This window comes from Oryza glaberrima, chromosome 4 (assembly GCF_000147395.1).
Source record: "Oryza glaberrima chromosome 4, OglaRS2, whole genome shotgun sequence".
Taxonomy (NCBI): Eukaryota; Viridiplantae; Streptophyta; class Magnoliopsida; order Poales; family Poaceae; genus Oryza; species Oryza glaberrima.
Window position 1 is genome coordinate 12,462,425 of NC_068329.1, and position 10,434 is coordinate 12,472,858.

Sequence of the window (10,434 nt, forward strand, 5' to 3'; positions counted from 1 at the left end):
TTTTAGTCACCAGGGAATTAGATACTGGTAACTATTGATACACATGTAGCTACCAAATTCGTTGTTAACAAAATATACGGTAACTAAAGATTACTTTTCTTGTAGTGGTAGAAGACTACAATAAAAGTAGATCAGCGCTCCAAAACGACTTTACAGAATAGCTTTTCGTTTGGAAGATGTAATTTTTCATCCTGTAACCGTCTCTTGTAATGAAACCCTGTAAACCATTATTAAAAAACATGTACTCACTCCTGTTCAAAAGTTTTGACTTTTGAATGAGGTTAAATTTTTATAATTTTAACTATCAATAACCTAAAAATATTTAATTTAAATGCACTAGCTATTTATCTTATAAAGTACTACTCCAGAATATAAGTATTTTTAGAGGTGGACACGGTTATTAAGAAAGTAGGTAGAAGTGAATGGTTGAGGGTTGTGATTAGTTAAGGACTAATGGTGGTAGGTGGGAAAATTGAATGATGAAGAGTTCTGATTGGTTGGGAAGAGAATGTTGGTGGAGAAGTGGTTATATTTTGGATAAATCTTGAGGCTAAAAGTTGTTATATTTTAGGACTGAGGGAATATAATAAAAGAAACTATATATATATATATATATATATATTCTTGTATATATTATAGTAGAAAAATAATATAGTCAAAAAGATATATTTTAAAATCGTGTCGTAACCGGAGGAGTAAACTTTTCTCCCATCATAAAATAAGACGGCTCAACTATAGAAAAAGGTAGTGGTTGCAGCAGAGATGGCTAGTTATGAGTGTCTCAGTTATTGGAATGTTAATTCTGAAATCTGAATCCTATGGTTAACCCCTTGCCATCGTACCGTTGTATATATAGTTTTAATATACCAGGTATTATATAAGTTAAATCATTTCCTTAGGATTCCTAAGAGAATCGGTACGTACGCATGCATATTTCTTCTGTTCACTGCTGGAGAAAGGGTTTTTAACCCCGGTTCACGGCCTGTAGTGTCCCGGTTATATAACCGGAACTACGAATCCGAAACTATTTATAGCTATCTTTAGTCCCGGGTGAAATAACCGGGTGTAACTTTAACCGGGACTAAATATAGTAGAGTCATCACCAATTTGTTTTCTTTTTTTTTCATTTGTTTTTTGTTTGCATATTGATTTCGCGTCAAAATCACAAATCAAATAAACATTCACATTCACAGATCAACGCTAAATTCACAAATCAAATAAACATTCACAGATCTTTGATATCACAAATTCACATACTCAACAATAAAATTAATCGTCCACAAATTCACAAAAAATAATCATAAACAACACCACGCATTTACACAACAAAAAATCAACACAACACAGATCCGCCGCCGACCCCTCCGGGCCGTCGTCGCCCACCCCTCCGCCCGCCCGCCCACCCGCCGCCTGCCGCTATCCTCCCCTCCACCTGCCGCCACCCTCCACGGCCTTCATGGCGTGCTGCCATGCACCACCGCCCGCCACCACCTGCCACCAAGAGAGAAGGCCGTGAAGAGGAGAAGAAATCGAGAGGAGAGGGGAGATGAGTCTGGAGGGGAGGGAGAGCATGTGAAGGGATAAGAAGAGGCGAAGGGATAAGACGTGCGAGGTGGACGAGAAGATAGTGTCTCGAGAGTGAAGGTGTGCGGCTGTATTTTTTTTTCAATTGTGGTCCCAGTTAGTATAAACAACCGGGACTAAATATATATCTTTAAACCGGACTAAAGATAGTGGGGCCGGATGACTTTTTAAACTGGGACTAAAAATGATCTTTAGTCCCGGTTATAAAGATCAAAAAGTTCCCTTGGGTTTTTTAACCGGGACTAAAAATAATCTTTAATCCCGGTTCCTATTTGAACCGGGGCTATTGTTCCACTAGTGATTACGTGTCTATAAAATGCATGCTATAGCGGTATAGCCCAAGTCTCAGAGCTATGTATTCTTACACGCGTACAACCTCATGTTGAAATGGTGGTTGAATTACCAACTAATTTCTTCCTGTATATGTTGATAGTTGCGTCGATTAGTTTTAAATTACGACTGAAAATTTAAAGAGATACACATCCATATTTGAAGAATTGAAGATAAAAATTACGGTACGGTCACACGTCTCAGTCTATAAAGTAACATGTATTACATATACGATAAATCAATATGATAAAAAAATAAAATAGTATAATCACCAATTCATATTTCTAACCGTGCAGCGTTACGCTGCGCAAACCCGTCTAGTGATTATTTGGTAACCATCGGCGATGGCCCATAAAACAATATTTATACCCCTTTTTTATCCCTCTCGACCCAATCCAGAACAGTTTTATCCTACGTGGCGTACACATGTTAATCCAGTCTGTATTTTCCTTTTTTATTGGTGGGGCCCACCTACCATATACACTATCACCTCCTCTTCCCCTCTTCCACTCTCTCTTCTCTAGCCGTCGGGTACGTCGAGTGGCAGCGGGCGGTCGGCGCGCCCGGCAGCACACTGGGGCGGGTGGTGGGCGGCGGCGGCAGGTCGACGAGCGTGTGGCGTGACATGGCAATGTCTCTCCTCGTCCTCGGCTTCTCCCTCTGCGTGTCGTCGCCTGGCTTCGAGTGGCGGGCAGTGGCGGCGTTCATGGGGACGTTCTCGCTGGGGTTCAGGCCGGGAGGGTTGCGCTAGGTCTCACCATCGACGCGTCAAGGGGGCAGATGCTTGTTGTGGCCGCCCACAACTCCGGCTTCGTCATGGGCAGCACTTAGCCGGCTCCGGTGGCGGTGGCGGCGGTGGCAAGGGCGATAGGATGTGGAGCGTGGCGGCTGCGGTGGCGCGGAGCTCCGACACGATGGCATTGCTGCAACCGCCCTCTTCCCCTTCCCTATGCGGAGCTCACTGACTGGATCCCCCTCATCGTCTCGCACCCCCACCCACCGCCTGACCCTGCACGCCACCGTCTGCCGCCCGAACGAGCCACGCCTCCCCCATCGGCCGCTCGAGCTACCTCCTCCTCTGTCGGCCACCCGTGGGACCTCCGCCTCCGCTGCCATAGCTAGCGCCACCAGTTGCCCGAGCAAGCTCTGCTTGCCCCCACCCTCGCCTACCCGTAGCCATTCTCGATGCTGCCGTGCTAGTGAGCTGGTGAGGGGAGGGAGAAGGTTGAGAAGGAGAGATTGGGGATAGAGTATAGAGATAGAGAGGAGTGGGGAATTGATATGTGGGGCCGACAGTTTTTTTTATTAAAAGAATTGTTGAATGGACTGCCATGGAGGACCAAAACCGCCGCGGATTGAGCTAGGGGGGTTATTTGTCCGGTTTGCATAGTTGGGGTGAAGGATATCTAGTTTTGTGGTTTAGGGGGGTAATTCGTACTTTTCCCCTCTCGAAAATACATTCGTAGGTGCCTAAACTTTTCATAGGTGTCATATAAATCCAAATGGGCTCTAACCCGCTCCGTAATCTGACATGGCATGCCACAATGACACCTACATGTCAGTCGCATACAAAATATAAAATTTAGAAAGAGAGGAGAGAGATGAGACAAGGAAGTTGTTAATTTTAAATAAATAATTAAAAAAAGAGAAGTAAAAAAATTTGTTCTTAATTTATGTAGGCATTGGTGTCACCATGGCATGCCACAGCAGCACGCAAAGCAGGTTGGAGCCTATTTGGTACTATATGACACACAATGCAAATAGTTTATTATGCATTGATAAAAAATAGAGAAGTCAGTCCAGATGACTAATATTTTGACGATAGCCTCGTGTTTCAATCTAGCAGTACGCGCAAGCAGAAAACTGCTGCCATGAAGCCATCCCATGGAGGCTAACTGTTACTGCATGCTGCCGCATTGATGTTTTGAGTTTGCAACATAATATAGTTTGCGTTATACTGGTGATTTGTCAACTCAATACCATGAGCATATTGCACACATGTACATTGTGAATGGCCCTCGAACTTTTGAACTCTTTGTTTGCACTACTTATATGCTCCAACGTACATAACAATGAAAATTATTCATGTTCCCCTACAAAGGTTGTTACTTGCCTAAAATTAATTGCACATTTCAAAAAGAACTAGCACTACAACAAACATGGCTTGTAGAGACATTTTTCTAATATTGCAGAGGCATTTTTAAAATGCCTTTACAATATTATAGAGACATTTTAAAGAATGCCTTATAAGTGTCTTTTGGTGAATTGTCTCTACAAACTAAAAGGCATTTTATAAAATGTCTCTATACAAAATAGAGGCACCTTGTAGAGACACACTAAATTATGCGGTAACTTTAGCAAATCAATGTGAAAAAAAGAGAAAAAATAATCCCTTATCAATCCTTGAACACATAACCTCTTGAGTTGACCATTTTTATCTTCAATTCACAAACCATCTCAACCTCATATAATTACTTATAAATATGTGCTTCGTGTTACTTATATCTAGTTACTTAGTATGTAATAATATTCGGAAAAGTGCCTCTACAGAGGTTTAAATGCATTAAGAAAATGCCTTTACATATGAGACATATTTTAAAGTGCCGAAAAGATGTCTCTACAAGATAAATTTAACAAAATATGCTAAAACTATCTCTAAAATGTCTCTAGAGTAAAAATATTTTAGGCGATTTTAAAAGTGCCTCTAAAAAGTGTCTCTAGACTAAGATTTTAGAGGCAATTTAAAAATCGCCTCTACAAAAGTGACTCTACATAAGATTTTTGTTATAGTGTAGATACAAGAAGTTGCATGCATTACATGACAAATTTCATAGCAAGAATAGAGTGGGAAATTGTGTGGTTTCCTAGCGCTGGTACAAGACGTGTAACGACGAACGAAATGTTTAACCATTTGCGGAAAGCTTGTAGAAATTTCATCAAATGAATGTAAATTTCCGGATGCGATGTTTAACATAAATTTAATATATTTGTAAGCCTCAAGCCCCCTACCCCGTTGGATCCTCATGCAAAGAAGAAAAAGAAGAAAAAGATGCCCTCCACCATTTCTGGATTTGCTTCACATGATATTTTTTTATACGTCGTACTAATTTATACTATTCTTAAAAATAATGTTTAAATTATACCAATATATTATAAATTAAACGACAACTTAATTACAAAAAGTATTATCAAGCATACATACTGTATCTCTGTGCCTCTGCAATCTCGCAAAGACGTGGTATGGAACTAGAAGGAAACTGCAACAACGCATGGTTTGAAATGGTTCTTCACCTTTGGCCTTTTTCTTAGACCAGCCAGCTCGCCAGTTATTTCCAAGCCTGTGAACAGTTCGTCGCCAACGACCAACTTGCAGAAAATACTCGAGTAACAATTAAACAATTAGAATGTTTCAAAGAGGCTAGATTACTCCCGATGCCTCCTAATTCTATGCAAGTTGTCCAGAAAAGATGTACATTAAAACCTACCAGTTGCATGATATTTTCCAGGTCGAGAATTAGCTAGTTTGTGCGTAGCGACATGCACTTGATCATTCGAATTGCTGGTCTTTTGTGTATATATGTATGTGTCTCTCTGTGTGTGAGAGAGACTGAGCATCTATATATCTACCAATTAGCAAACATATTTTTCACATTTTGGGAGGGAGAAAGTCGAAAGCAACGAACAGATAGCCAAACTCACCATGCAGCAAGCAGCAATGCCTGATTTTTTTTATCAAGGTTATTTTTTGTTAGAAATGCCATATATGACTTTGCTGGTCGTATATACACAAATAATTCATTGCATGCCGTTCAGATAGCCTAGCAGTTTTGCTGTAGACCAAAAGATGGAATAAGCTGTATAAAACCACTTTTGTACTTAGTACGTATATCAAGCAAGGTGAGCAAAATAATGAATTGAAAGACATCTTGTACGGGTAAAAATCAGGAGAGAACTCACTAACTAGGGCAAGTTGTCAATAGATTCAAGAGTCTCTATAACACTGGGTGATCTTGTTCGATTGAGCACTCTTAACAGCAAAGTTGGGTAACTATCCCTCTCGGTTAAGGCTGCGAGACCTCTTTATCTCTTGATTGCCTGCAGCCTGCGTGCTGTCTGGATGTGGTACGTAGAGCCACTATTTGGCGTAGACGGTCATAATCATGTATGTACTCATGTACATATCATGAAACAAATGTGTAGGACAATTCCTGATGCCGCCTAATCATATTAGAGTAATGTAACTTTAACTTTTTAATTTAGGGCTGGGATTAATATCGCAAGAACATTATATTCTATCTCCATAGGTTTTAGTAGTACGAGTCTCTCTAGACCTTTTTTTTTTTTTTTGTTTTTGTCAATGAAAGTGTTCCCTGAATTTTGGTGCAGGTGTTCATCGGCTCCATATATATAAAATGTTTGCTGGCTAAGGAAGATAGAAGTTTCATTAAGTCTATTTATGTATTGCAGCATCAGGTAGATGGAGAAAGTTTAAATAAGGTAGTATTTCCAGATAGGTCCGTATCATAAAATAAGTTGTGTGAGAGGACCATAAAAAGACCATTTTCATGACTAGAACTATGGTCTACAAATGATAGCTAGCCTTATTAATTATGTCTTGGCATTTGTCCCATGTGTAGTCTCGAATAGCAAGAACTAAACCAACCAGAGGGGTGAATGGTTGAAGTAACCAAAAACTAAAACTTTTATCAGAATTAAAAATTACCCTTAAATCTGATGTAGATAGGTCTGATCGGAGTTGACCCGCTGGTCTGATCGACACACTTTGATTTTTACACCATGTAGTGTGATGAGCGTTCCCAAGAGCATCTGTGACTGGCCATTCTTGACGTTTTCTGTGATGATCAGCGCTCCTAGAAAATCAAAGTGGCTATCCATACGATGTTTCCTTAGAAAATGAATCTGGTTGCAGAGGCTTAAAAAGCTCATAAAAAACTACATCCATGGACAAGATGAGATAGCTAGCTGTCACGGTTTTAAGTGGGTAGGATATATGTTACTTCCTCCATGTTTGAAATTTACAACATGATACATTTTGCATTTCACAGGTGATTCGTGTCCAAATAAATAGGACAATGCATTATGATTTAGTTCGTAAGACTCTAAGTATCTAACCAACAATGTTTGTAAAATTTCTGTATAATGTTTACAACAATAGCAAGATGCATAAAATCACCGAGGGGCACCTATGTGTCACCTTTGTCCATGGCAGTGTTTTCTAGATCCATATGTTATGCTCGGCCATTTTTCCAGTTTATAGAGTATGATTTTAGTCATCCAGAGAATTATGCCAGAATTCCATATTACTTCCAATCCTATACTAGCTAGTTATGTCCAAACAAATAAAGATGGATACATCAGAGGATGCCAGTGTATTGGTTTATTAGAAAATTATAGAGGAATGTGTACATTGCAAAAGGCCCTCCAACTTGTTAAGAAGCTAGCCATTTGTTTATATTCACTCTTTATATATTTATATATATACTGCATGGTATTTATTCTCCAATATATTATAGAGAAGATCTTTATATGAACTACGAAGGCTGCAGCTTCCCGTAAATTTAAAAAAAAAGTTTCATAAAGATGGATATACAAAGAAGGTGCATGTGTATTGCATGACATGAGCATTTCATTGCAAGAACAGAGTATTTCAGAGTACACAATTCATTCTTCAGATAGACCAGCCATATTAATCGTCTTTTCTACTTTCAGTATTCTCATCTTAATCTTTTTTTGTTTCTCATTTTGTATATTGAAGTTGAATATAACTTTTGGTGCAGTGGTGTCTGGTACATGTTACTATACTCTAGATTGTCAAGTTGTTTAGAATTTTGTCACAACCATTTAGATTAAATTTAAGAGTCAGGATTAGAACACTCTCACAAAGAACCCATGAAAAGGCTATCGCTGTCTGACATTGCTTCGTGTTATAATCCAGCCCTATGTTTTGAGTTTGCAGCAAAATATAATTTGCATTCTACTGGATATTTATCAACTCAATGCCACTAGTAGGTGCCCTTAGTTAGAGCATAGCACATGTACATTGTAAAAGGCCCTTGAACTTTTGAAGTGTTTCTTTACACTGCTTGCTGTTTATATAACAGTACAACATATAAAATTATTCATATGCCCTGGAAAGGTTGCCACCTGCCTCAAATTAATGACACATTCAATAAAGCTGTACACAAAAAATTACAGGACACATTTCGCAAGAAAAGAGTGGTTAAAAGGTGTGATTTCGTAGAAAGCACGCCTTTTAACCAATGATATCTGGAATAACAAATGAACTGCTTAACCTTTCTTGGAAAGCAGAATTTCATCAATTGAATCTAAATATCGAGACATTATGTGCAGCATAAAATTTAATAAATGTGTATTACTCGAAGTGTATTATCGTCAATCCAAAAGGAGCTCACTCTCCTTTCCTAAACTTATGATCTTTGTCATGCCAGTTTTCTTATACTGTGTCCCCTCATTACCCCTTTGTCTCTCCCTTGCTGCTAAAAATAATGAAGTCTTGAAGATATATGAATTTTGGGGAAATAATGGCTGCTGAGATCAAATTAGCTTTGGTACTAACTATGATCTCTTTCTGTAAAGAACAAGGTAGGTGCTAAGTCATCAGGACTAAAAATGTTCAGCCAATGATCAGTCCAGGGGCATTGCTATCGCTCCTCTATTATTACTTGCAGAGACTAACACGGCCAAACCTGACACATTTCTCTGTATTGTTGTCCCTTCCTTGCAGTTAGACTGCGAGGTGGCTGCGTATCTTGATAGCCTGATGTGAGCCTGCTGCCTGGATGTAATACGTAGAGCCACTGTTTGGCAATGGGTCAATTTCTTGTATATATATGTAGCTACATCCAACCATCCTCAATGGAGGCTCATCAGGACAGTAGCAATGCGTCCTAGTAAATTGCTATGCCATAGCTGCCATATAGGCTTGGGAACTCTAAAAGACACTATACCCACAGTGTAAGTGTGGCAAGTGTGGTTTAAAAAATTTATAACGGGACTTACAGATAATATAAAAAATCTCACCCCTCCCCCACCCCCCACCCCCACCTCATCCTCTCACGTCCCCATCTCCAGGGCAGCCATGGCGGCGTGCTCCGGCCGGCGCGGCAGAGCTCGGTGGCACCGGCGGATGGGTGGAGGGACCCACGCGGCGATGAGCAACAGATCCGGCAGCATCCAGCGGTGCGGCCGAAGACGCCGGCGGCGCCAAGCGGCGTGGCGGAAGACGGCTGCGTCAACGACACCGTCGTCGACGGTGGAGGCACAGCACCGGAGCTGCGTGGCCGCGGACCCCGCCAACGCCATTGGCGCGCGAGGTGGGGGGCGAGCTTCTGGAGCTCCGCCCAGAAGACGGCGGCAGCGCCGAGCGGCGGATCTCGGGAGGCTTCCCGAGCCCCACGCAGCGACGGCGAGCTCCGCCCAGAAGACAGCGGCGGCGCCGAGCGGCGGATCTTGGGTGGCTTCCTCGAGCCCAAGGCAGCGACGGTGAGCTCCCCGAGCGCCTCTACTCCGGCGAGCATCCGACGAGCACCACGCAGCGGCGGCCCCTACTTTGGTGAGCCCCACGCCCCAAGTGCCCCTACTCCAGCGTGCCTCCTTTCTTTTGCTTTCTTGTTTCTCGTGGAGGTGCCCCTTTTTTGGGACAAAAGTTGTTGAGGTTCGTGTGGCCAAACTTGATCACGTGAAGCTGGGTTGAGAACGGTCCCCACTCCCCTCTCTACTCCACGTAAGCGATTTGCCTACGTGGCTCTACATTGTCACACGCCACGTCTTTGCATTGTAAATGGCCTTAGCTTGACCCTTGCTGAGGAAGGATGACGAGAGAAACGTGTAGGACATTATTTCCTGATGCCTCCTAATCATTATTAAATTATGTTCTAATCTAAACTTTCTCAGAGCTGAGATTGATATGTCAAGCAGATTCTACGACAAAGGATTTCAGTAGGTACTGGTCTCTAAACTTTTGTTGTCTTTTTGTCAGCAAGGTGTTGGCTGAATTTTGGTGCAGGCATGCATATGTATATATACAGTCTCTCTATGCATATATAGGGAACAACGGATGTTAATTTAATGCTATGACAGTGTTTAGTTCCCTTCAAACTTCTAAAAATTTCATCACATCAAATATTTGAATATATATAGAGAGCGTAATGTGGATGAAAAAAAAAACCAACTGCATAGTTTACATGTAAATTACGAGACGAATCTTTTGAGCCTAATTGCGTCATGATTTGATAATATGGTGCTACATTAAACATTTGCTAATGATGGATTAATTAGGCTTAATAGATTCATCTCGCAGTTTACGGGTAGAATCTATAATTTATTTTATTATTAGTCTATATTTAATACTTCAAATATCTATCCGTATACGTCAAACAAATTTTGCCAAATAACAAAACACGGCCTATCTATATTTTGCAGCATGAGGTATATGGGGAAATTTTAAACAAGGTAGAATTTCAGACAACTCCGCATCCT